The 25,718-nt window shown below is 44.5% G+C and overlaps 15 non-coding genes and 1 pseudogene across 15 annotated transcripts; all 16 read left to right on the top strand.

The window, feature by feature from the left end:
* Window positions 1–812: 812 nt before the first annotated feature.
* On the top strand, window positions 813–1,003 carry LOC141220251 (U2 spliceosomal RNA). Its single transcript, XR_012288620.1, has one exon. It is a non-coding gene; the product is annotated as a U2 spliceosomal RNA (small nuclear RNA).
* A 1,115-nt stretch (window positions 1,004–2,118) lies between these two features.
* Window positions 2,119–2,309, top strand: LOC141220035 (U2 spliceosomal RNA). Its single transcript, XR_012288407.1, has one exon. It is a non-coding gene; the product is annotated as a U2 spliceosomal RNA (small nuclear RNA).
* Window positions 2,310–3,427: 1,118 nt separating this feature from the next.
* On the top strand, window positions 3,428–3,543 carry LOC141219724 (U2 spliceosomal RNA; annotated as a pseudogene).
* Window positions 3,544–4,067: 524 nt separating this feature from the next.
* Window positions 4,068–4,249, top strand: LOC141219609 (U2 spliceosomal RNA). The gene has a single exon (XR_012288067.1). It is a non-coding gene; the product is annotated as a U2 spliceosomal RNA (small nuclear RNA).
* Window positions 4,250–5,364: 1,115 nt separating this feature from the next.
* LOC141220034 (U2 spliceosomal RNA) lies at window positions 5,365–5,555 on the top strand. The gene has a single exon (XR_012288406.1). It is a non-coding gene; the product is annotated as a U2 spliceosomal RNA (small nuclear RNA).
* Window positions 5,556–6,664: 1,109 nt separating this feature from the next.
* LOC141220033 (U2 spliceosomal RNA) lies at window positions 6,665–6,855 on the top strand. Its single transcript, XR_012288405.1, has one exon. It is a non-coding gene; the product is annotated as a U2 spliceosomal RNA (small nuclear RNA).
* Window positions 6,856–7,970: 1,115 nt separating this feature from the next.
* On the top strand, window positions 7,971–8,161 carry LOC141220032 (U2 spliceosomal RNA). The gene has a single exon (XR_012288404.1). It is a non-coding gene; the product is annotated as a U2 spliceosomal RNA (small nuclear RNA).
* A 1,115-nt stretch (window positions 8,162–9,276) lies between these two features.
* Window positions 9,277–9,467, top strand: LOC141220030 (U2 spliceosomal RNA). Its single transcript, XR_012288402.1, has one exon. It is a non-coding gene; the product is annotated as a U2 spliceosomal RNA (small nuclear RNA).
* A 1,115-nt stretch (window positions 9,468–10,582) lies between these two features.
* Window positions 10,583–10,773, top strand: LOC141220029 (U2 spliceosomal RNA). The gene has a single exon (XR_012288401.1). It is a non-coding gene; the product is annotated as a U2 spliceosomal RNA (small nuclear RNA).
* A 1,115-nt stretch (window positions 10,774–11,888) lies between these two features.
* Window positions 11,889–12,079, top strand: LOC141220028 (U2 spliceosomal RNA). Its single transcript, XR_012288400.1, has one exon. It is a non-coding gene; the product is annotated as a U2 spliceosomal RNA (small nuclear RNA).
* A 1,115-nt stretch (window positions 12,080–13,194) lies between these two features.
* Window positions 13,195–13,385, top strand: LOC141220027 (U2 spliceosomal RNA). The gene has a single exon (XR_012288399.1). It is a non-coding gene; the product is annotated as a U2 spliceosomal RNA (small nuclear RNA).
* A 6,155-nt stretch (window positions 13,386–19,540) lies between these two features.
* LOC141219689 (U2 spliceosomal RNA) lies at window positions 19,541–19,738 on the top strand. The gene has a single exon (XR_012288128.1). It is a non-coding gene; the product is annotated as a U2 spliceosomal RNA (small nuclear RNA).
* Window positions 19,739–20,853: 1,115 nt separating this feature from the next.
* On the top strand, window positions 20,854–21,044 carry LOC141220025 (U2 spliceosomal RNA). Its single transcript, XR_012288398.1, has one exon. It is a non-coding gene; the product is annotated as a U2 spliceosomal RNA (small nuclear RNA).
* Window positions 21,045–22,159: 1,115 nt separating this feature from the next.
* LOC141220024 (U2 spliceosomal RNA) lies at window positions 22,160–22,350 on the top strand. Its single transcript, XR_012288397.1, has one exon. It is a non-coding gene; the product is annotated as a U2 spliceosomal RNA (small nuclear RNA).
* Window positions 22,351–23,465: 1,115 nt separating this feature from the next.
* LOC141220023 (U2 spliceosomal RNA) lies at window positions 23,466–23,656 on the top strand. Its single transcript, XR_012288396.1, has one exon. It is a non-coding gene; the product is annotated as a U2 spliceosomal RNA (small nuclear RNA).
* A 1,115-nt stretch (window positions 23,657–24,771) lies between these two features.
* On the top strand, window positions 24,772–24,962 carry LOC141220022 (U2 spliceosomal RNA). Its single transcript, XR_012288395.1, has one exon. It is a non-coding gene; the product is annotated as a U2 spliceosomal RNA (small nuclear RNA).
* The last annotated feature ends 756 nt before the right edge of the window (window positions 24,963–25,718 follow it).

Below are 25,718 nucleotides of genomic sequence, written 5' to 3'. Positions count from 1 at the left end.
GGTGAGATAAGCTGCACAATATAATTGACCTTTCAGTATATTGTTGCACACACACCATCTATTTAGCAAATGCCCTTGTTATCAACAGCAGCCTTTTAAACTCACCTGAGCTAACAGGTATGTGCGCTGGTTACTCTGCTGCGCTTAAAATTTCTTTTTTGGTTTGCTACAATGCCTTTTCTGAAACGTTGTCTCCTTCTGCTGGAACACTGACTTCTTTCATTTAATGCCTGCAGACTATAAAAGAGAACCCAACCCAAAAAGTTTGGTTGATTAGTCTGTGGCATTCTGTTAAACTGTTGCTTATGGCGGTCTCTGTGAGCTTCTCAGCGACATTCAGCCAGCCAGGTATCCTGCCTGCAGTAGATGGAATGTGGCAATGGAACGCTGGCTGCGCGTGTCATAATAGGCTCTGAGCCTTTATATACCTGTGCACAGCAGCAGCCACCTTCAGTCTGCTGCTGGACAGCCAGCAGCAGCAGCAGCAGGAGAGGTATGTAATCAGGAGCCCTCCTGCTAAGGGTAGACAGCTGCTCGTTCCACCCCACCCCCCGCCTTAATTGGTTCTCCTCCCTTCCAACGGTGTTGAGGCGGGTGGGAACAGCAGGGGGTGAAGGTGCTGTGTTTAAAGAGGTGGAGTTATGCAGATCTAAAATGCGTGGATTGCAGCAGCAGCAAGCCGAAAAGTGCAGGCATGTAAGGGATCTAGAGGTTGACAACATGTCTTCTTAACGGGAGTCCAGGAGCTCATCTCCACAAATGGACTTTTCAGGATCCTTGGGTGGCTCCGTAGTTTGAAACCAATTCTGGTTATCGCTTCTCGGCCTTTTGGCTAAGATCAAGTGTAGTATCTGTTCTTATCAGTTTAATATCTGATACGTCCCCTATCTGGGGACCATATATTAAATGGATTTTTAGAACAGGGAGATGGAAAAAGAACTTGCTCTGTCCACTCCACGCATTGACCTGGTATTGCAGTATCTCCAGGACCGGTGCACCCCTTCTTTAATGCAGTTTCTAAAATCAGAAAGAATTGAATTCAATGTTTTTTGTTCATTTTGCTTGTTTGTCAGATTTTGGGATGGACTCTTTGGCTTTGCTTTTCTTCTCCTCATTGGATTTTTCATGTTCAAAGTTGCAGAAGCCAGATTACAAGCTCATTTTGGTTCAACTTCAGCAACTGTGCATTGCATTGCCATGTAATGTGATGCAATGCTATCTTTCTAGCTCTCCCTTTTTACTTCCTTTTGGATAAACAGACATATTAGGCAAGCATTTTGGAGCTTTCACCTAAATAACTACAGGTGGTGAGATAAGCTGCACAATATAATTGACCTTTCAGTATATTGTTGCACACACACCATCTATTTAGCAAATGCCCTTGTTATCAACAGCAGCCTTTTAAACTCACCTGAGCTAACAGGTATGTGCGCTGGTTACTCTGCTGCGCTTAAAATTTCTTTTTTGGTTTGCTACAATGCCTTTTCTGAAACGTTGTCTCCTTCTGCTGGAACACTGACTTCTTTCATTTAATGCCTGCAGACTATAAAAGAGAACCCAACCCAAAAAGTTTGGTTGATTAGTCTGTGGCATTCTGTTAAACTGTTGCTTATGGCGGTCTCTGTGAGCTTCTCAGCGACATTCAGCCAGCCAGGTATCCTGCCTGCAGTAGATGGAATGTGGCAATGGAACGCTGGCTGCGCGTGTCATAATAGGCTCTGAGCCTTTATATACCTGTGCACAGCAGCAGCCACCTTCAGTCTGCTGCTGGACAGCCAGCAGCAGCAGCAGCAGGAGAGGTATGTAATCAGGAGCCCTCCTGCTAAGGGTAGACAGCTGCTCGTTCCACCCCACCCCCCGCCTTAATTGGTTCTCCTCCCTTCCAACGGTGTTGAGGCGGGTGGGAACAGCAGGGGTTGAAGGTGCTGTGTTTAAAGAGGTGGAGTTATGCAGATCTAAAACGCGTGGATTGCAGCAGCAGCAAGCCGAAAAGTGCAGGCATGTAAGGGATCTAGAGGTTGACAACATGTCTTCTTAACGGGAGTCCAGGAGCTCATCTCCACAAATGGACTTTTCAGGATCCTTGGGTGGCTCCGTAGTTTGAAACCAATTCTGGTTATCGCTTCTCGGCCTTTTGGCTAAGATCAAGTGTAGTATCTGTTCTTATCAGTTTAATATCTGATACGTCCCCTATCTGGGGACCATATATTAAATGGATTTTTAGAACAGGGAGATGGAAAAAGAGCTTGCTCTGTCCACTCCACGCATTGACCTGGTATTGCAGTATCTCCAGGACCGGTGCACCCCTTCTTTAATGCAGTTTCTAAAATCAGAAAGAATTGAATTCAATGTTTTTTGTTCATTTTGCTTGTTTGTCGGATTTTGGGATGGACTCTTTGGCTTTGCTTTTCTTCTCCTCATTGGATTTTTCATGTTCAAAGTTGCAGAAGCCAGATTACAAGCTCATTTTGGTTCAACTTCAGCAACTGTGCATTGCATTGCCATGTAATGTGATGCAATGCTATCTTTCTAGCTCTCCCTTTTTACTTCCTTTTGGATAAACAGACATATTAGGCAAGCATTTTGGAGCTTTCACCTAAATAACTACAGGTGGTGAGATAAGCTGCACAATATAATTGACCTTTCAGTATATTGTTGCACACACACCATCTATTTAGCAAATGCCCTTGTTATCAACAGCAGCCTTTTAAACTCACCTGAGCTAACAGGTATGTGCGCTGGTTACTCTGCTGCGCTTAAAATTTCTTTTTTGGTTTGCTACAATGCCTTTTCTGAAACGTTGTCTCCTTCTGCTGGAACACTGACTTCTTTCATTTAATGCCTGCAGACTATAAAAGAGAACCCAACCCAAAAAGTTTGGTTGATTAGTCTGTGGCATTCTGTTAAACTGTTGCTTATGGCGGTCTCTGTGAGCTTCTCAGCGACATTCAGCCAGCCAGGTATCCTGCCTGCAGTAGATGGAATGTGGCAATGGAACGCTGGCTGCGCGTGTCATAATAGGCTCTGAGCCTTTATGTACCTGTGCACAGCAGCAGCCACATTCAGTCTGCTGCTGGACAGCCAGCAGCAGCAGCAGCAGCAGGAGAGGTATGTAATCAGGAGCCCTCCTGCTAAGGGTAGACAGCTGCTCGTTCCACCCCACCCCCCGCCTTAATTGGTTCTCCTCCCTTCCAACGGTGTTGAGGCGGGTGGGAACAGCAGGGGGTGAAGGTGCTGTGTTTAAAGAGGTGGAGTTATGCAGATCTAAAACGCGTGGATTGCAGCAGCAGCAAGCCGAAAAGTGCAGGCATGTAAGGGATCTAGAGGTTGACAACATGTCTTCTTAACGGGAGTCCAGGAGCTCATCTCCACAAATGGACTTTTCAGGATCCTTGGGTGGCTCCGTAGTTTGAAACCAATTCTGGTTATCGCTTCTCGGCCTTTTGGCTAAGATCAAGTGTAGTATCTTTTGAAAAGGCAGTTTTGTCCTTGGGCTTCCCTAGTAAATTGATGCATATTACACACTGGTTTGGTGCACTTGTTAGTACGCCAGGTGGCTCATAGAGTTATCTGATGGAAAACATGGCCCTCCAGGATCGAAGTCACTAGGCTGGGTAAGTGTGAGGGCTTTGGAGCAATGTGCCCCAGGAGTAGGCGCCCTGGTGGGAGTCCAAGCTTACTGGGACTGGGAACCCCAGAAAGACTTGGCTTCGTAGCACGCAGCACCTTTGCCAATCATACTTTCTGAGCAACCCCCCCTATTCCTGGCCTCCGGGCTAGGAAGGGGAATTTTTATAAACCCGGTCGGAGGTCCGCTCAGCTTTGGGCTGAGAAACCAACACAGGCTCCAGCTCCACTAGGGTGGCAGCCTAGATGGAAGCTGGGAGCACGAAAACGGCTCTTCTCCGGCTTCGGCTAGGGAGAGCATCGGAGATCCCTGACCCTCGCTGTGGCCTTCTGGCTCGGAGGGATGGGGATGGTTTTTTGGGAACCCTCTCCTCCGGGAAGGGTCCACATGAATCCTCACCTCGTGCGCTGTTTTGGTGTGACTTCGGTCACATTTTTCAGTGCCTTGGATGCAGCTTCAATCAAAAAATCTGTTCTTATCAGTTTAATATCTGATACGTCCCCTATCTGGGGACCATATATTAAATGGATTTTTAGAACAGGGAGATGGAAAAAGAGCTTGCTCTGTCCACTCCACGCATTGACCTGGTATTGCAGTATCTCCAGGACCGGTGCACCCCTTCTTTAATGCAGTTTCTAAAATCAGAAAGAATTGAATTCAATGTTTTTTGTTCATTTTGCTTGTTTGTCGGATTTTGGGATGGACTCTTTGGCTTTGCTTTTCTTCTCCTCATTGGATTTTTCATGTTCAAAGTTGCAGAAGCCAGATTACAAGCTCATTTTGGTTCAACTTCAGCAACTGTGCATTGCATTGCCATGTAATGTGATGCAATGCTATCTTTCTAGCTCTCCCTTTTTACTTCCTTTTGGATAAACAGACATATTAGGCAAGCATTTTGGAGCTTTCACCTAAATAACTACAGGTGGTGAGATAAGCTGCACAATATAATTGACCTTTCAGTATATTGTTGCACACACACCATCTATTTAGCAAATGCCCTTGTTATCAACAGCAGCCTTTTAAACTCACCTGAGCTAACAGGTATGTGCGCTGGTTACTCTGCTGCGCTTAAAATTTCTTTTTTGGTTTGCTACAATGCCTTTTCTGAAACGTTGTCTCCTTCTGCTGGAACACTGACTTCTTTCATTTAATGCCTGCAGACTATAAAAGAGAACCCAACCCAAAAAGTTTGGTTGATTAGTCTGTGGCATTCTGTTAAACTGTTGCTTATGGCGGTCTCTGTGAGCTTCTCAGCGACATTCAGCCAGCCAGGTATCCTTCCTGCAGTAGATGGATTGTGGCAATGGAACGCTGGCTGCGCGTGTCATAATAGGCTCTGAGCCTTTATATACCTGTGCACAGCAGCAGCCACCTTCAGTCTGCTGCTGGACAGCCAGCAGCAGCAGCAGCAGGAGAGGTATGTAATCAGGAGCCCTCCTGCTAAGGGTAGACAGCTGCTCGTTCCACCCCACCCCCCGCCTTAATTGGTTCTCCTCCCTTCCAACGGTGTTGAGGCGGGTGGGAACAGCAGGGGGTGAAGGTGCTGTGTTTAAAGAGGTGGAGTTATGCAGATCTAAAACGCGTGGATTGCAGCAGCAGCAAGCCGAAAAGTGCAGGCATGTAAGGGATCTAGAGGTTGACAACATGTCTTCTTAACGGGAGTCCAGGAGCTCATCTCCACAAATGGACTTTTCAGGATCCTTGGGTGGCTCCGTAGTTTGAAACCAATTCTGGTTATCGCTTCTCGGCCTTTTGGCTAAGATCAAGTGTAGTATCTGTTCTTATCAGTTTAATATCTGATACGTCCCCTATCTGGGGACCATATATTAAATGGATTTTTAGAACAGGGAGATGGAAAAAGAGCTTGCTCTGTCCACTCCACGCATTGACCTGGTATTGCAGTATCTCCAGGACCGGTGCACCCCTTCTTTAATGCAGTTTCTAAAATCAGAAAGAATTGAATTCAATGTTTTTTGTTCATTTTGCTTGTTTGTCGGATTTTGGGATGGACTCTTTGGCTTTGCTTTTCTTCTCCTCATTGGATTTTTCATGTTCAAAGTTGCAGAAGCCAGATTACAAGCTCATTTTGGTTCAACTTCAGCAACTGTGCATTGCATTGCCATGTAATGTGATGCAATGCTATCTTTCTAGCTCTCCCTTTTTACTTCCTTTTGGATAAACAGACATATTAGGCAAGCATTTTGGAGCTTTCACCTAAATAACTACAGGTGGTGAGATAAGCTGCACAATATAATTGACCTTTCAGTATATTGTTGCACACACACCATCTATTTAGCAAATGCCCTTGTTATCAACAGCAGCCTTTTAAACTCACCTGAGCTAACAGGTATGTGCGCTGGTTACTCTGCTGCGCTTAAAATTTCTTTTTTGGTTTGCTACAATGCCTTTTCTGAAACGTTGTCTCCTTCTGCTGGAACACTGACTTCTTTCATTTAATGCCTGCAGACTATAAAAGAGAACCCAACCCAAAAAGTTTGGTTGATTAGTCTGTGGCATTCTGTTAAACTGTTGCTTATGGCGGTCTCTGTGAGCTTCTCAGCGACATTCAGCCAGCCAGGTATCCTGCCTGCAGTAGATGGAATGTGGCAATGGAACGCTGGCTGCGCGTGTCATAATAGGCTCTGAGCCTTTATATACCTGTGCACAGCAGCAGCCACCTTCAGTCTGCTGCTGGACAGCCAGCAGCAGCAGGAGAGGTATGTAATCAGGAGCCCTCCTGCTAAGGGTAGACAGCTGCTCGTTCCACCCCACCCCCCGCCTTAATTGGTTCTCCTCCCTTCCAACGGTGTTGAGGCGGGTGGGAACAGCAGGGGGTGAAGATGCTGTGTTTAAAGAGGTGGAGTTATGCAGATCTAAAACGCGTGGATTGCAGCAGCAGCAAGCCGAAAAGTGCAGGCATGTAAGGGATCTAGAGGTTGACAACATGTCTTCTTAACGGGAGTCCAGGAGCTCATCTCCACAAATGGACTTTTCAGGATCCTTGGGTGGCTCCGTAGTTTGAAACCAATTCTGGTTATCGCTTCTCGGCCTTTTGGCTAAGATCAAGTGTAGTATCTGTTCTTATCAGTTTAATATCTGATACGTCCCCTATCTGGGGACCATATATTAAATGGATTTTTAGAACAGGGAGATGGAAAAAGAGCTTGCTCTGTCCACTCCACGCATTGACCTGGTATTGCAGTATCTCCAGGACCGGTGCACCCCTTCTTTAATGCAGTTTCTAAAATCAGAAAGAATTGAATTCAATGTTTTTTGTTCATTTTGCTTGTTTGTCGGATTTTGGGATGGACTCTTTGGCTTTGCTTTTCTTCTCCTCATTGGATTTTTCATGTTCAAAGTTGCAGAAGCCAGATTACAAGCTCATTTTGGTTCAACTTCATCAACTGTGCATTGCATTGCCATGTAATGTGATGCAATGCTATCTTTCTAGCTCTCCCTTTTTACTTCCTTTTGGATAAACAGACATATTAGGCAAGCATTTTGGAGCTTTCACCTAAATAACTACAGGTGGTGAGATAAGCTGCACAATATAATTGACCTTTCAGTATATTGTTGCACACACACCATCTATTTAGCAAATGCCCTTGTTATCAACAGCAGCCTTTTAAACTCACCTGAGCTAACAGGTATGTGCGCTGGTTACTCTGCTGCGCTTAAAATTTCTTTTTTGGTTTGCTACAATGCCTTTTCTGAAACGTTGTCTCCTTCTGCTGGAACACTGACTTCTTTCATTTAATGCCTGCAGACTATAAAAGAGAACCCAACCCAAAAAGTTTGGTTGATTAGTCTGTGGCATTCTGTTAAACTGTTGCTTATGGCGGTCTCTGTGAGCTTCTCAGCGACATTCAGCCAGCCAGGTATCCTGCCTGCAGTAGATGGAATGTGGCAATGGAACGCTGGCTGCGCGTGTCATAATAGGCTCTGAGCCTTTATATACCTGTGCACAGCAGCAGCCACCTTCAGTCTGCTGCTGGACAGCCAGCAGCAGCAGCAGCAGGAGAGGTATGTAATCAGGAGCCCTCCTGCTAAGGGTAGACAGCTGCTCGTTCCACCCCACCCCCCGCCTTAATTGGTTCTCCTCCCTTCCAACGGTGTTGAGGCGGGTGGGAACAGCAGGGGGTGAAGGTGCTGTGTTTAAAGAGGTGGAGTTATGCAGATCTAAAACGCGTGGATTGCAGCAGCAGCAAGCCGAAAAGTGCAGGCATGTAAGGGATCTAGAGGTTGACAACATGTCTTCTTAACGGGAGTCCAGGAGCTCATCTCCACAAATGGACTTTTCAGGATCCTTGGGTGGCTCCGTAGTTTGAAACCAATTCTGGTTATCGCTTCTCGGCCTTTTGGCTAAGATCAAGTGTAGTATCTGTTCTTATCAGTTTAATATCTGATACGTCCCCTATCTGGGGACCATATATTAAATGGATTTTTAGAACAGGGAGATGGAAAAAGAGCTTGCTCTGTCCACTCCACGCATTGACCTGGTATTGCAGTATCTCCAGGACCGGTGCACCCCTTCTTTAATGCAGTTTCTAAAATCAGAAAGAATTGAATTCAATGTTTTTTGTTCATTTTGCTTGTTTGTCGGATTTTGGGATGGACTCTTTGGCTTTGCTTTTCTTCTCCTCATTGGATTTTTCATGTTCAAAGTTGCAGAAGCCAGATTACAAGCTCATTTTGGTTCAACTTCAGCAACTGTGCATTGCATTGCCATGTAATGTGATGCAATGCTATCTTTCTAGCTCTCCCTTTTTACTTCCTTTTGGATAAACAGACATATTAGGCAAGCATTTTGGAGCTTTCACCTAAATAACTACAGGTGGTGAGATAAGCTGCACAATATAATTGACCTTTCAGTATATTGTTGCACACACACCATCTATTTAGCAAATGCCCTTGTTATCAACAGCAGCCTTTTAAACTCACCTGAGCTAACAGGTATGTGCGCTGGTTACTCTGCTGCGCTTAAAATTTCTTTTTTGGTTTGCTACAATGCCTTTTCTGAAACGTTGTCTCCTTCTGCTGGAACACTGACTTCTTTCATTTAATGCCTGCAGACTATAAAAGAGAACCCAACCCAAAAAGTTTGGTTGATTAGTCTGTGGCATTCTGTTAAACTGTTGCTTATGGCGGTCTCTGTGAGCTTCTCAGCGACATTCAGCCAGCCAGGTATCCTGCCTGCAGTAGATGGAATGTGGCAATGGAACGCTGGCTGCGCGTGTCATAATAGGCTCTGAGCCTTTATATACCTGTGCACAGCAGCAGCCACCTTCAGTCTGCTGCTGGACAGCCAGCAGCAGCAGCAGCAGGAGAGGTATGTAATCAGGAGCCCTCCTGCTAAGGGTAGACAGCTGCTCGTTCCACCCCACCCCCCGCCTTAATTGGTTCTCCTCCCTTCCAACGGTGTTGAGGCGGGTGGGAACAGCAGGGGGTGAAGGTGCTGTGTTTAAAGAGGTGGAGTTATGCAGATCTAAAACGCGTGGATTGCAGCAGCAGCAAGCCGAAAAGTGAAGGCATGTAAGGGATCTAGAGGTTGACAACATGTCTTCTTAACGGGAGTCCAGGAGCTCATCTCCACAAATGGACTTTTCAGGATCCTTGGGTGGCTCCGTAGTTTGAAACCAATTCTGGTTATCGCTTCTCGGCCTTTTGGCTAAGATCAAGTGTAGTATCTGTTCTTATCAGTTTAATATCTGATACGTCCCCTATCTGGGGACCATATATTAAATGGATTTTTAGAACAGGGAGATGGAAAAAGAGCTTGCTCTGTCCACTCCACGCATTGACCTGGTATTGCAGTATCTCCAGGACCGGTGCACCCCTTCTTTAATGCAGTTTCTAAAATCAGAAAGAATTGAATTCAATGTTTTTTGTTCATTTTGCTTGTTTGTCGGATTTTGGGATGGACTCTTTGGCTTTGCTTTTCTTCTCCTCATTGGATTTTTCATGTTCAAAGTTGCAGAAGCCAGATTACAAGCTCATTTTGGTTCAACTTCAGCAACTGTGCATTGCATTGCCATGTAATGTGATGCAATGCTATCTTTCTAGCTCTCCCTTTTTACTTCCTTTTGGATAAACAGACATATTAGGCAAGCATTTTGGAGCTTTCACCTAAATAACTACAGGTGGTGAGATAAGCTGCACAATATAATTGACCTTTCAGTATATTGTTGCACACACACCATCTATTTAGCAAATGCCCTTGTTATCAACAGCAGCCTTTTAAACTCACCTGAGCTAACAGGTATGTGCGCTGGTTACTCTGCTGCGCTTAAAATTTCTTTTTTGGTTTGCTACAATGCCTTTTCTGAAACGTTGTCTCCTTCTGCTGGAACACTGACTTCTTTCATTTAATGCCTGCAGACTATAAAAGAGAACCCAACCCAAAAAGTTTGGTTGATTAGTCTGTGGCATTCTGTTAAACTGTTGCTTATGGCGGTCTCTGTGAGCTTCTCAGCGACATTCAGCCAGCCAGGTATCCTGCCTGCAGTAGATGGAATGTGGCAATGGAACGCTGGCTGCGCGTGTCATAATAGGCTCTGAGCCTTTATATACCTGTGCACAGCAGCAGCCACCTTCAGTCTGCTGCTGGACAGCCAGCAGCAGCAGCAGCAGGAGAGGTATGTAATCAGGAGCCCTCCTGCTAAGGGTAGACAGCTGCTCGTTCCACCCCACCCCCCGCCTTAATTGGTTCTCCTCCCTTCCAACGGTGTTGAGGCGGGTGGGAACAGCAGGGGGTGAAGGTGCTGTGTTTAAAGAGGTGGAGTTATGCAGATCTAAAACGCGTGGATTGCAGCAGCAGCAAGCCGAAAAGTGCAGGCATGTAAGGGATCTAGAGGTTGACAACATGTCTTCTTAACGGGAGTCCAGGAGCTCATCTCCACAAATGGACTTTTCAGGATCCTTGGGTGGCTCCGTAGTTTGAAACCAATTCTGGTTATCGCTTCTCGGCCTTTTGGCTAAGATCAAGTGTAGTATCTGTTCTTATCAGTTTAATATCTGATACGTCCCCTATCTGGGGACCATATATTAAATGGATTTTTAGAACAGGGAGATGGAAAAAGAGCTTGCTCTGTCCACTCCACGCATTGACCTGGTATTGCAGTATCTCCAGGACCGGTGCACCCCTTCTTTAATGCAGTTTCTAAAATCAGAAAGAATTGAATTCAATGTTTTTTGTTCATTTTGCTTGTTTGTCGGATTTTGGGATGGACTCTTTGGCTTTGCTTTTCTTCTCCTCATTGGATTTTTCATGTTCAAAGTTGCAGAAGCCAGATTACAAGCTCATTTTGGTTCAACTTCAGCAACTGTGCATTGCATTGCCATGTAATGTGATGCAATGCTATCTTTCTAGCTCTCCCTTTTTACTTCCTTTTGGATAAACAGACATATTAGGCAAGCATTTTGGAGCTTTCACCTAAATAACTACAGGTGGTGAGATAAGCTGCACAATATAATTGACCTTTCAGTATATTGTTGCACACACACCATCTATTTAGCAAATGCCCTTGTTATCAACAGCAGCCTTTTAAACTCACCTGAGCTAACAGGTATGTGCGCTGGTTACTCTGCTGCGCTTAAAATTTCTTTTTTGGTTTGCTACAATGCCTTTTCTGAAACGTTGTCTCCTTCTGCTGGAACACTGACTTCTTTCATTTAATGCCTGCAGACTATAAAAGAGAACCCAACCCAAAAAGTTTGGTTGATTAGTCTGTGGCATTCTGTTAAACTGTTGCTTATGGCGGTCTCTGTGAGCTTCTCAGCGACATTCAGCCAGCCAGGTATCCTGCCTGCAGTAGATGGAATGTGGCAATGGAACGCTGGCTGCGCGTGTCATAATAGGCTCTGAGCCTTTATATACCTGTGCACAGCAGCAGCCACCTTCAGTCTGCTGCTGGACAGCCAGCAGCAGCAGCAGCAGGAGAGGTATGTAATCAGGAGCCCTCCTGCTAAGGGTAGACAGCTGCTCGTTCCACCCCACCCCCCGCCTTAATTGGTTCTCCTCCCTTCCAACGGTGTTGAGGCGGGTGGGAACAGCAGGGGGTGAAGGTGCTGTGTTTAAAGAGGTGGAGTTATGCAGATCTAAAACGCGTGGATTGCAGCAGCAGCAAGCCGAAAAGTGCAGGCATGTAAGGGATCTAGAGGTTGACAACATGTCTTCTTAACGGGAGTCCAGGAGCTCATCTCCACAAATGGACTTTTTAGGATCCTTGGGTGGCTCCGTAGTTTGAAACCAATTCTGGTTATCGCTTCTCGGCCTTTTGGCTAAGATCAAGTGTAGTATCTGTTCTTATCAGTTTAATATCTGATACGTCCCCTATCTGGGGACCATATATTAAATGGATTTTTAGAACAGGGAGATGGAAAAAGAGCTTGCTCTGTCCACTCCACGCATTGACCTGGTATTGCAGTATCTCCAGGACCGGTGCACCCCTTCTTTAATGCAGTTTCTAAAATCAGAAAGAATTGAATTCAATGTTTTTTGTTCATTTTGCTTGTTTGTCGGATTTTGGGATGGACTCTTTGGCTCTGCTTTTCTTCTCCTCATTGGATTTTTCATGTTCAAAGTTGCAGAAGCCAGATTACAAGCTCATTTTGGTTCAACTTCAGCAACTGTGCATTGCATTGCCATGTAATGTGATGCAATGCTATCTTTCTAGCTCTCCCTTTTTACTTCCTTTTGGATAAACAGACATATTAGGCAAGCATTTTGGAGCTTTCACCTAAATAACTACAGGTGGTGAGATAAGCTGCACAATATAATTGACCTTTCAGTATATTGTTGCACACACACTATCTATTTAGCAAATGCCCTTGTTATCAACAGCAGCCTTTTAAACTCACCTGAGCTAACAGGTATGTGCGCTGGTTACTCTGCTGCGCTTAAAATTTCTTTTTTGGTTTGCTACAATGCCTTTTCTGAAACGTTGTCTCCTTCTGCTGGAACACTGACTTCTTTCATTTAATGCCTGCAGACTATAAAAGAGAACCCAACCCAAAAAGTTTGGTTGATTAGTCTGTGGCATTCTGTTAAACTGTTGCTTATGGCGGTCTCTGTGAGCTTCTCAGCGACATTCAGCCAGCCAGGTATCCTGCCTGCAGTAGATGGAATGTGGCAATGGAACGCTGGCTGCGCGTGTCATAATAGGCTCTGAGCCTTTATATACCTGTGCACAGCAGCAGCCACCTTCAGTCTGCTGCTGGACAGCCAGCAGCAGCAGCAGCAGGAGAGGTATGTAATCAGGAGCCCTCCTGCTAAGGGTAGACAGCTGCTCGTTCCACCCCACCCCCCGCCTTAATTGGTTCTCCTCCCTTCCAACGGTGTTGAGGCGGGTGGGAACAGCAGGGGGTGAAGGTGCTGTGTTTAAAGAGGTGGAGTTATGCAGATCTAAAACGCGTGGATTGCAGCAGCAGCAAGCCGAAAAGTGCAGGCATGTAAGGGATCTAGAGGTTGACAACATGTCTTCTTAACGGGAGTCCAGGAGCTCATCTCCACAAATGGACTTTTTAGGATCCTTGGGTGGCTCCGTAGTTTGAAACCAATTCTGGTTATCGCTTCTCGGCCTTTTGGCTAAGATCAAGTGTAGTATCTGTTCTTATCAGTTTAATATCTGATACGTCCCCTATCTGGGGACCATATATTAAATGGATTTTTAGAACAGGGAGATGGAAAAAGAGCTTGCTCTGTCCACTCCACGCATTGACCTGGTATTGCAGTATCTCCAGGACCGGTGCACCCCTTCTTTAATGCAGTTTCTAAAATCAGAAAGAATTGAATTCAATGTTTTTTGTTCATTTTGCTTGTTTGTCGGATTTTGGGATGGACTCTTTGGCTCTGCTTTTCTTCTCCTCATTGGATTTTTCATGTTCAAAGTTGCAGAAGCCAGATTACAAGCTCATTTTGGTTCAACTTCAGCAACTGTGCATTGCATTGCCATGTAATGTGATGCAATGCTATCTTTCTAGCTCTCCCTTTTTACTTCCTTTTGGATAAACAGACATATTAGGCAAGCATTTTGGAGCTTTCACCTAAATAACTACAGGTGGTGAGATAAGCTGCACAATATAATTGACCTTTCAGTATATTGTTGCACACACACCATCTATTTAGCAAATGCCCTTGTTATCAACAGCAGCCTTTTAAACTCACCTGAGCTAACAGGTATGTGCGCTGGTTACTCTGCTGCGCTTAAAATTTCTTTTTTGGTTTGCTACAATGCCTTTTCTGAAACGTTGTCTCCTTCTGCTGGAACACTGACTTCTTTCATTTAATGCCTGCAGACTATAAAAGAGAACCCAACCCAAAAAGTTTGGTTGATTAGTCTGTGGCATTCTGTTAAACTGTTGCTTATGGCGGTCTCTGTGAGCTTCTCAGCGACATTCAGCCAGCCAGGTATCCTGCCTGCAGTAGATGGAATGTGGCAATGGAACGCTGGCTGCGCGTGTCATAATAGGCTCTGAGCCTTTATATACCTGTGCACAGCAGCAGCCACCTTCAGTCTGCTGCTGGACAGCCAGCAGCAGCAGCAGCAGGAGAGGTATGTAATCAGGAGCCCTCCTGCTAAGGGTAGACAGCTGCTCGTTCCACCCCACCCCCCGCCTTAATTGGTTCTCCTCCCTTCCAACGGTGTTGAGGCGGGTGGGAACAGCAGGGGGTGAAGGTGCTGTGTTTAAAGAGGTGGAGTTATGCAGATCTAAAACGCGTGGATTGCAGCAGCAGCAAGCCGAAAAGTGCAGGCATGTAAGGGATCTAGAGGTTGACAACATGTCTTCTTAACGGGAGTCCAGGAGCTCATCTCCACAAATGGACTTTTCAGGATCCTTGGGTGGCTCCGTAGTTTGAAACCAATTCTGGTTATCGCTTCTCGGCCTTTTGGCTAAGATCGTATGACTGTACCTTGATTGGTGCGAGTCTCCTGGAGGAATCCGGACCCTTTTGTGGAGGATTTTCTGCTTTTTCTTGTGGTATTCCATACCGACAGAATCCAAGATGTCTTTTGTGAAGAACACCATCCGTTTGTCCGTGGATCCATCTGACCAGAACAAGAACAACGTGGTTTTCATTGTCCAAGACATCGTTGAAGGCAAAGCTGGAGCAAGACGTTCTGAGATCTTCAGTGTCAACGAATTTTCACGTCAAGGTAATTATGACGTTACCTTTATGGACCAGGATGTTTGCCTTAATGTCTTTGAATGGCTCCGTGGTCACTCTAGTGACCCCTGCTTGGAAGGAGTTAGATGGGAACCTTTGTTTGGTCTGCAAGAAAAGGAGGTGACTCTGACTGTCTATAACCCTTTTACAGACCCTGAGCTGCTGGAGTGCTTCCTCTCTCGCTACTGTGAATATGTGCGGAAGGGAGTGAAGCAAGTCAATTGTCTAGGAATCTTTAACTGTCAGTATAAATTCCGTGTGAAATTGAAAAGGGATCCTGACAGTGTGGGGGGCTTTAGACACCCTCCATCAAATTTTTCCGTTGCAGGCCATAGAGGTTTCCTCTTTTACCCAGGCCAGCCCATGTTTTGCCGTAGATGCTTTTCTTTCGGACATACCATGGTAACATGCCTTAAAGGGCAGTGTTGCCGAAATTGCAGAAAGGAGGGGCATATGGCCAACCAGTGTCCAGAGGCCAAGTCCTGTGATGTCTGTGGGAGTAGTGATCACATGTATAAGGACTGTCCTATGAGTGCACCTAGACGTTCTGATAAAGAACAGAAGGAGGAGGAGCTGGAGAGGAGGCAGATGGCAAGCGCACTGAAAGTGCTGGAAAGATTGGAGAGGGAGGAGAGAGAGGGAAGGAGGCGGGAAACTGGTAGAGCCTCTCCCTCTACGGCGCCAGAGGAGGTGTCCCTGAGACCATGTTCTTCTTCTGCTGAAGAAATGAGGAAGAAGCGGAGGGAAGAAAAGGAGTTCTGGAGGGAAGTGGCAAAGGTGGAGAAAAAGGCAGTGTCTGCAAGAATATCTAGGAAAGTGGTGGAAGCAGAGCTGCCTGAGATGATGACTTTTGGAGAGGCAATGGACGCAACAGGATGTGAAGTGCAAATCTCGGAACCCGACAGTCCTGAACACCCTTCGGGTCCTGAAAACATTGAAGATTTTTCTTCGGAGGATGATAGGGGTGCAAAGAAGAGTCGTAGGGAGGATGGTGGGGGCAGTGATGATGCAGATTTTAGTGAGCCTCAGAGGAAGATCAGAACTGCCAGAATGAGGAGTGTGGCTGGTGAAGCCAGCGGGTCGGAAACCAGCTGTTCTGTTCTGATGGCGGAGGAGGATAGTGGTGGTGCTGGATAGTGTCACCATATAATATTGTAAATGTTTTTTCTTTTTGTCCTCTTGTGAGCTTTGGTTTAGGCCAAAGGCTATTTCTTTGTGTAATTGGTGAAGGAGTAGAAGTATTATGGGATTTACCATAGTGTCCCAAAACGTAAGAGTGTTTAAAAGTAAAGTAAGAAGAGCTGCTATTTTTGAGTTTTTAGCTATGCAAAATGCATCTATTTTTTGTTTACAAGAATGTGGGGTAGTGGATGGTGTGAAAGGGGATGAATGGTCTTATGGAGCGTCTGTGTGGTCGGGGAGTGCATGTAATAAGAATGATGGTGTGGGTATTTTGGTTAAAGGAAGGGAGGTTGTTTTGAGTGATTATTTGGTTATTGAGGTGGGGAGATGTATCCTTGCTAATTTTGTATACAAGAATGTAAAGTTTTGTGTTATTAATGTTTATGCGCCAGTTGAAAAAAATGAGCGCAAAAATTTATTTGAAAAAATTAAGCTTTTTGTTCCAGGAAGAATACCTGTGGTAATTGTGGGTGATATGAACTGTGATGTGGGGAGAGTGAATGTGGATGTGTCTGGGAAAGCATTATTGGAGTTAGTGAATGATTTTGGGTTGTGTGATATGCAGCGCGTGTGTAACATGAATCCTTTGTTGAACACTTTCTTTTCTGAGAGTGGTAGGGTACAATCCAGATTGGATTATTGTTTTATTTCTAAAAATATGGTTTCTGTTAATTATAGGCAGGAAAACGTTCTTTTTTCAGATCATGTGTGTATGTTGTGTGAGTTGGATATAAAAGTTGATGGAGTGTTTGGGAGAGGATTGTGGAAGTTAAATGTTAAACTGTTAGAGAATGAAGATGTGAGAAAGGAGTATGAAAGGCGGTATGAAGAATGGTGTAAGCATAAAAATGAGTTTGGGAATGTTTGTGAGTGGTGGGACTGGGTGAAGAAACAAACAAAAATGTTCTTTAAAAATTTAGGATACAAGTATGCAGCAATTAAAAGAGAGAGTTTTGTTAAACTGAACGCGCGGTTGAGCATTTTGTATAAGTTAAGGGAAGGAGGAGTTGAGGTGGAGGAGGATATTTTAGAGGTAAAAAAGGAGATTAGTGAGTTTTTGTTGGAGAGAGGGAGAAGCATAGTGTTTAGGGCAAAGATTGATAAGATGGAGCAGGATGAGAAATGTTCTCGGTTTTTCTTTAAAAAAGTTTTTGGAAAGAAACAGAGTATGAGCGTGGTGTATGGAGCAGATGGAAGTGAGGTGAGTGGAGAGGATATGTGTGAAGAGGTGGCTAAGTTTTATGAGGATCTGTATGCAGTGAAACAGAGGGATGAATGTTTGGAGAATGATGTTTTGAGTGTGTTAGAGAGTAAGTTGAGTGAAGCAGAAAGAGAGAGAGTGATGGGTGAGGTGACTGGTGATGAGGTATGGAAGGTTATGTGTAGTATGGCTTTGAATAAGACGCCGGGGGAGGATGGCCTCCCAGTAGAATTTTATCGTGTGATGTGGGGTGTGATTGGTAAGGACTTTGTGGATGTATGTAAGTATATGTGGGGAAACATGGAGGTGGCTGAGAGTATGCGTGCAGGTATGGTTGTGTTAATTCCTAAGAAAGGGGATTTGAAAAGTCTGAGGAATTGGAGGCCAATAACGTTACTTAATTGTGATTATAAAATCTATGCAAAACTTATGGCTAATAGGATGCGTGATGTGATAGAGAGTGTGATTGGGGATGAGCAGTGTTGTGCGGTACCTGGGAGGCGGATTCATGAGTGTGTGTGTATGTTAAGAGATTGTCTATGGGATTGCATGGGTCGTAAGAAGAGTGTATTTTTGTTAAGTTTGGATTTTGAAAAGGCTTATGATAGGTTGTCGCATGGTTTTTTGTTCAGAGTGTTGTTAAAAATGGGTTTTCCGGCTGATTTTGTTGGGCGAGTGAGAAGTTTGTATGCGGGTGTTTATAGCTGTGTTTTAATGAATGGGTATGTGGGTAGGAAAGTGAATGTGTTTTCGGGTGTGCGACAGGGGTGTCCTTTGTCCCCTGTAGCATTTATTTGTGCAATTGAGCCATTGTTGTGTATGCTGAGGAAAGATAAGGTAATTCGTGGTGTGCAAGTGCCGGGAGGTGGAGGAAAAGAATGGAAGGTGAGTGGTTATATGGATGACGTGTGTGTATTATGTGATTCTGAATGTTCGGTGAGGCGGGTGAAGTTGTTAGTGTCTATTTTTTGTGGTGCATCTGCGTTTAAAGTGAATTGGGAAAAGAGTGAGTGTAAGGGTTTTGGAGGCGGAAGTTTAAGTAGGGATGTAGGTGTGAATGTAGTGAATGGACCTATTAAAGTTTTGGGTGTGAAGTTTTCAGAGAGTTTGGATGGGAAAGAAAGTTGGGATGATGCGAAAGGAAAAGTTGAGCAGAAGTTGAATTTTTGGAAATTGAGGAGTTTATCCTTTTTTGGGAAGATTTTAATTGTTAAGAGTGTGGTGTTGCCAATATTTTTATATATTGCGGTAGTATTTCCACCAGGATATATGTGTATGAGAAGCTTGAATAGAATTTTATTTGTTTTTTTGTGGAACTCGAAAATGGAGAGAGCTAGGAGAGAAATTTTGGTTAAAAGAGTGGAAAAAGGTGGTTTGGGTTTTCCGAATTTGGACGTGTTTTTTGGTGTGAATATCGTTGTGTTTGTTTTGAAAGTGATTAGGGCGGATGGAAAGTTTTCATCTATGTGTAGGTATTTATTTGGAGCGTATTTGTTTCGTTTAAAGTGGCAAGAAAGGGATTTGCGATGTCCGATTGCTTTTGAGGTGCCTGTATGGTATGTGTGGGTTTATAAGTTTTTGGTGAGGTATGAACTGTGTGATGCAGATGTGAGATTGCTGGAGAATAAGAAGGCTGTGTATAGGATGATTGAATGTAGAGAGGTAGAATGTGGAATAAATATGGTTAGGGGTGGTGATGTGCAGAAGGTTTGGAAGAAAGTGCGGATGAGTGGTATGACCAACAAACAGAGTGAAGTTGTGTGGCAGTCTTTACATGGAGTATTACCTGTGAGAGAGTTTCAGAGGAATAGAGGTTTGGTGAGGAGTGAAATGTGTCCAAGAAATGGCTGTGGTGGAAGGGAAAGTGTGTTGCATGTTTTTTGGAATTGCCAGTATGCTAGAGATGTGATTGGGAGAATGGGGCCTTTGTGTAAAGAATTGTGTGGTGTGAATTTGTTGTCTTTTGAGTTGTTTATGTTTGGTTTGGGAATATGTGATGGGACGAAGGAAAGAGTCTTGTGGTTGATGCTTGCATGTATAAAGGAAGTGTTATGGGATATGAGGAATGTGTATGTGTTTAAAAGGAAGGAAATTGCTGTAAAGGATAGTGTGAAGGTGATTTTGGGGAAGATGTATGTGTGTTTCCTATGGGACAAAAAGAGGAGAGGGGAAGTGGATGCGGAGGGAATATGGAAAGTTAAAAAGTGGAGATATATTGTTAGTACCTCTTGATTTTTGTTATTGTTGTTTTGAAATATGAAATAAATATTTCCGATGATGATGGGGACAGCAAATTGCGTATTGGATTTGACGCAGCTGTTTTGATGGAATTTTCCTTTGTCTGGTTTCCATAGACTGTGGAATTTCCTCGTCTGAGGAGAAAAAAAAAAAAAAAAAAAAAAAAAAATCTGTTCTTATCAGTTTAATATCTGATACGTCCCCTATCTGGGGACCATATATTAAATGGATTTTTAGAACAGGGAGATGGAAAAAGAGCTTGCTCTGTCCACTCCACGCATTGACCTGGTATTGCAGTATCTCCAGGACCGGTGCACCCCTTCTTTAATGCAGTTTCTAAAATCAGAAAGAATTGAATTCAATGTTTTTTGTTCATTTTGCTTGTTTGTCGGATTTTGGGATGGACTCTTTGGCTCTGCTTTTCTTCTCCTCATTGGATTTTTCATGTTCAAAGTTGCAGAAGCCAGATTACAAGCTCATTTTGGTTCAACTTCAGCAACTGTGCATTGCATTGCCATGTAATGTGATGCAATGCTATCTTTCTAGCTCTCCCTTTTTACTTCCTTTTGGATAAACAGACATATTAGGCAAGCATTTTGGAGCTTTCACCTAAATAACTACAGGTGGTGAGATAAGCTGCACAATATAATTGACCTTTCAGTATATTGTTGCACACACACCATCTATTTAGCAAATGCCCTTGTTATCAACAGCAGCCTTTTAAACTCACCTGAGCTAACAGGTATGTGCGCTGGTTACTCTGCTGCGGTTAAAATTTCTTTTTTGGTTTGCTACAATGCCTTTTCTGAAACGTTGTCTCCTTCTGCTGGAACACTGACTTCTTTCATTTAATGCCTGCAGACTATAAAAGAGAACCCAACCCAAAAAGTTTGGTTGATTAGTCTGTGGCATTCTGTTAAACTGTTGCTTATGGCGGTCTCTGTGAGCTTCTCAGCGACATTCAGCCAGCCAGGTATCCTGCCTGCAGTAGATGGAATGTGGCAATGGAACGCTGGCTGCGCGTGTCATAATAGGCTCTGAGCCTTTATATACCTGTGCACAGCAGCAGCCACCTTCAGTCTGCTGCTGGACAGCCAGCAGCAGCAGCAGCAGGAGAGGTATGTAATCAGGAGCCCTCCTGCTAAGGGTAGACAGCTGCTCGTTCCACCCCACCCCCCGCCTTAATTGGTTCTCCTCCCTTCCAACGGTGTTGAGGCGGGTGGGAACAGCAGGGGGTGAAGGTGCTGTGTTTAAAGAGGTGGAGTTATGCAGATCTAAAACGCGTGGATTGCAGCAGCAGCAAGCCGAAAAGTGCAGGCATGTAAGGGATCTAGAGGTTGACAACATGTCTTCTTAACGGGAGTCCAGGAGCTCATCTCCACAAATGGACTTTTTAGGATCCTTGGGTGGCTCCGTAGTTTGAAACCAATTCTGGTTATCGCTTCTCGGCCTTTTGGCTAAGATCAAGTGTAGTATCTGTTCTTATCAGTTTAATATCTGATACGTCCCCTATCTGGGGACCATATATTAAATGGATTTTTAGAACAGGGAGATGGAAAAAGAGCTTGCTCTGTCCACTCCACGCATTGACCTGGTATTGCAGTATCTCCAGGACCGGTGCACCCCTTCTTTAATGCAGTTTCTAAAATCAGAAAGAATTGAATTCAATGTTTTTTGTTCATTTTGCTTGTTTGTCGGATTTTGGGATGGACTCTTTGGCTCTGCTTTTCTTCTCCTCATTGGATTTTTCATGTTCAAAGTTGCAGAAGCCAGATTACAAGCTCATTTTGGTTCAACTTCAGCAACTGTGCATTGCATTGCCATGTAATGTGATGCAATGCTATCTTTCTAGCTCTCCCTTTTTACTTCCTTTTGGATAAACAGACATATTAGGCAAGCATTTTGGAGCTTTCACCTAAATAACTACAGGTGGTGAGATAAGCTGCACAATATAATTGACCTTTCAGTATATTGTTGCACACACACCATCTATTTAGCAAATGCCCTTGTTATCAACAGCAGCCTTTTAAACTCACCTGAGCTAACAGGTATGTGCGCTGGTTACTCTGCTGCGCTTAAAATTTCTTTTTTGGTTTGCTACAATGCCTTTTCTGAAACGTTGTCTCCTTCTGCTGGAACACTGACTTCTTTCATTTAATGCCTGCAGACTATAAAAGAGAACCCAACCCAAAAAGTTTGGTTGATTAGTCTGTGGCATTCTGTTAAACTGTTGCTTATGGCGGTCTCTGTGAGCTTCTCAGCGACATTCAGCCAGCCAGGTATCCTGCCTGCAGTAGATGGAATGTGGCAATGGAACGCTGGCTGCGCGTGTCATAATAGGCTCTGAGCCTTTATATACCTGTGCACAGCAGCAGCCACCTTCAGTCTGCTGCTGGACAGCCAGCAGCAGCAGCAGCAGGAGAGGTATGTAATCAGGAGCCCTCCTGCTAAGGGTAGACAGCTGCTCGTTCCACCCCACCCCCCGCCTTAATTGGTTCTCCTCCCTTCCAACGGTGTTGAGGCGGGTGGGAACAGCAGGGGGTGAAGGTGCTGTGTTTAAAGAGGTGGAGTTATGCAGATCTAAAACGCGTGGATTGCAGCAGCAGCAAGCCGAAAAGTGCAGGCATGTAAGGGATCTAGAGGTTGACAACATGTCTTCTTAACGGGAGTCCAGGAGCTCATCTCCACAAATGGACTTTTTAGGATCCTTGGGTGGCTCCGTAGTTTGAAACCAATTCTGGTTATCGCTTCTCGGCCTTTTGGCTAAGATCAAGTGTAGTATCTGTTCTTATCAGTTTAATATCTGATACGTCCCCTATCTGGGGACCATATATTAAATGGATTTTTAGAACAGGGAGATGGAAAAAGAGCTTGCTCTGTCCACTCCACGCATTGACCTGGTATTGCAGTATCTCCAGGACCGGTGCACCCCTTCTTTAATGCAGTTTCTAAAATCAGAAAGAATTGAATTCAATGTTTTTTGTTCATTTTGCTTGTTTGTCGGATTTTGGGATGGACTCTTTGGCTCTGCTTTTCTTCTCCTCATTGGATTTTTCATGTTCAAAGTTGCAGAAGCCAGATTACAAGCTCATTTTGGTTCAACTTCAGCAACTGTGCATTGCATTGCCATGTAATGTGATGCAATGCTATCTTTCTAGCTCTCCCTTTTTACTTCCTTTTGGATAAACAGACATATTAGGCAAGCATTTTGGAGCTTTCACCTAAATAACTACAGGTGGTGAGATAAGCTGCACAATATAATTGACCTTTCAGTATATTGTTGCACACACACCATCTATTTAGCAAATGCCCTTGTTATCAACAGCAGCCTTTTAAACTCACCTGAGCTAACAGGTATGTGCGCTGGTTACTCTGCTGCGCTTAAAATTTCTTTTTTGGTTTGCTACAATGCCTTTTCTGAAACGTTGTCTCCTTCTGCTGGAACACTGACTTCTTTCATTTAATGCCTGCAGACTATAAAAGAGAACCCAACCCAAAAAGTTTGGTTGATTAGTCTGTGGCATTCTGTTAAACTGTTGCTTATGGCGGTCTCTGTGAGCTTCTCAGCGACATTCAGCCAGCCAGGTATCCTGCCTGCAGTAGATGGAATGTGGCAATGGAACGCTGGCTGCGCGTGTCATAATAGGCTCTGAGCCTTTATATACCTGTGCACAGCAGCAGCCACCTTCAGTCTGCTGCTGGACAGCCAGCAGCAGCAGCAGCAGGAGAGGTATGTAATCAGGAGCCCTCCTGCTAAGGGTAGACAGCTGCTCGTTCCACCCCACCCCCCGCCTTAATTGGTTCTCCTCCCTTCCAACGGTGTTGAGGCGGGTGGGAACAGCAGGGGGTGAAGGTGCTGTGTTTAAAGAGGTGGAGTTATGCAGATCTAAAACGCGTGGATTGCAGCAGCAGCAAGCCGAAAAGTGCAGGCATGTAAGGGATCTAGAGGTTGACAACATGTCTTCTTAACGGGAGTCCAGGAGCTCATCTCCACAAATGGACTTTTTAGGATCCTTGGGTGGCTCCGTAGTTTGAAACCAATTCTGGTTATCGCTTCTCGGCCTTTTGGCTAAGATCAAGTGTAGTATCTGTTCTTATCAGTTTAATATCTGATACGTCCCCTATCTGGGGACCATATATTAAATGGATTTTTAGAACAGGGAGATGGAAAAAGAGCTTGCTCTGTCCACTCCACGCATTGACCTGGTATTGCAGTATCTCCAGGACCGGTGCACCCCTTCTTTAATGCAGTTTCTAAAATCAGAAAGAATTGAATTCAATGTTTTTTGTTCATTTTGCTTGTTTGTCGGATTTTGGGATGGACTCTTTGGCTCTGCTTTTCTTCTCCTCATTGGATTTTTCATGTTCAAAGTTGCAGAAGCCAGATTACAAGCTCATTTTGGTTCAACTTCAGCAACTGTGCATTGCATTGCCATGTAATGTGATGCAATGCTATCTTTCTAGCTCTCCCTTTTTACTTCCTTTTGGATAAACAGACATATTAGGCAAGCATTTTGGAGCTTTCACCTAAATAACTACAGGTGGTGAGATAAGCTGCACAATATAATTGACCTTTCAGTATATTGTTGCACACACACCATCTATTTAGCAAATGCCCTTGTTATCAACAGCAGCCTTTTAAACTCACCTGAGCTAACAGGTATGTGCGCTGGTTACTCTGCTGCGCTTAAAATTTCTTTTTTGGTTTGCTACAATGCCTTTTCTGAAACGTTGTCTCCTTCTGCTGGAACACTGACTTCTTTCATTTAATGCCTGCAGACTATAAAAGAGAACCCAACCCAAAAAGTTTGGTTGATTAGTCTGTGGCATTCTGTTAAACTGTTGCTTATGGCGGTCTCTGTGAGCTTCTCAGCGACATTCAGCCAGCCAGGTATCCTGCCTGCAGTAGATGGAATGTGGCAATGGAACGCTGGCTGCGCGTGTCATAATAGGCTCTGAGCCTTTATATACCTGTGCACAGCAGCAGCCACCTTCAGTCTGCTGCTGGACAGCCAGCAGCAGCAGCAGCAGGAGAGGTATGTAATCAGGAGCCCTCCTGCTAAGGGTAGACAGCTGCTCGTTCCACCCCACCCCCCGCCTTAATTGGTTCTCCTCCCTTCCAACGGTGTTGAGGCGGGTGGGAACAGCAGGGGGTGAAGGTGCTGTGTTTAAAGAGGTGGAGTTATGCAGATCTAAAACGCGTGGATTGCAGCAGCAGCAAGCCGAAAAGTGCAGGCATGTAAGGGATCTAGAGGTTGACAACATGTCTTCTTAACGGGAGTCCAGGAGCTCATCTCCACAAATGGACTTTTTAGGATCCTTGGGTGGCTCCGTAGTTTGAAACCAATTCTGGTTATCGCTTCTCGGCCTTTTGGCTAAGATCAAGTGTAGTATCTGTTCTTATCAGTTTAATATCTGATACGTCCCCTATCTGGGGACCATATATTAAATGGATTTTTAGAACAGGGAGATGGAAAAAGAGCTTGCTCTGTCCACTCCACGCATTGACCTGGTATTGCAGTATCTCCAGGACCGGTGCACCCCTTCTTTAATGCAGTTTCTAAAATCAGAAAGAATTGAATTCAATGTTTTTTGTTCATTTTGCTTGTTTGTCGGATTTTGGGATGGACTCTTTGGCTCTGCTTTTCTTCTACTCATTGGATTTTTCATGTTCAAAGTTGCAGAAGCCAGATTACAAGCTCATTTTGGTTCAACTTCAGCAACTGTGCATTGCATTGCCATGTAATGTGATGCAATGCTATCTTTCTAGCTCTCCCTTTTTACTTCCTTTTGGATAAACAGACATATTAGGCAAGCATTTTGGAGCTTTCACCTAAATAACTACAGGTGGTGAGATAAGCTGCACAATATAATTGACCTTTCAGTATATTGTTGCACACACACCATCTATTTAGCAAATGCCCTTGTTATCAACAGCAGCCTTTTAAACTCACCTGAGCTAACAGGTATGTGCGCTGGTTACTCTGCTGCGCTTAAAATTTCTTTTTTGGTTTGCTACAATGCCTTTTCTGAAACGTTGTCTCCTTCTGCTGGAACACTGACTTCTTTCATTTAATGCCTGCAGACTATAAAAGAGAACCCAACCCAAAAAGTTTGGTTGATTAGTCTGTGGCATTCTGTTAAACTGTTGCTTATGGCGGTCTCTGTGAGCTTCTCAGCGACATTCAGCCAGCCAGGTATCCTGCCTGCAGTAGATGGAATGTGGCAATGGAACGCTGGCTGCGCGTGTCATAATAGGCTCTGAGCCTTTATATACCTGTGCACAGCAGCAGCCACCTTCA

Source organism: Phyllobates terribilis, unplaced genomic scaffold, assembly GCF_046119375.1.
Source record: "Phyllobates terribilis strain yellow unplaced genomic scaffold, ASM4611937v1 Scaffold_277__1_contigs__length_2500907, whole genome shotgun sequence".
NCBI lineage: Eukaryota > Metazoa > Chordata > Amphibia > Anura > Dendrobatidae > Phyllobates > Phyllobates terribilis.
The sequence above is the reverse complement of the archived record's forward strand: the minus strand, read 5'-3'. Positions and strand labels throughout refer to the sequence as shown.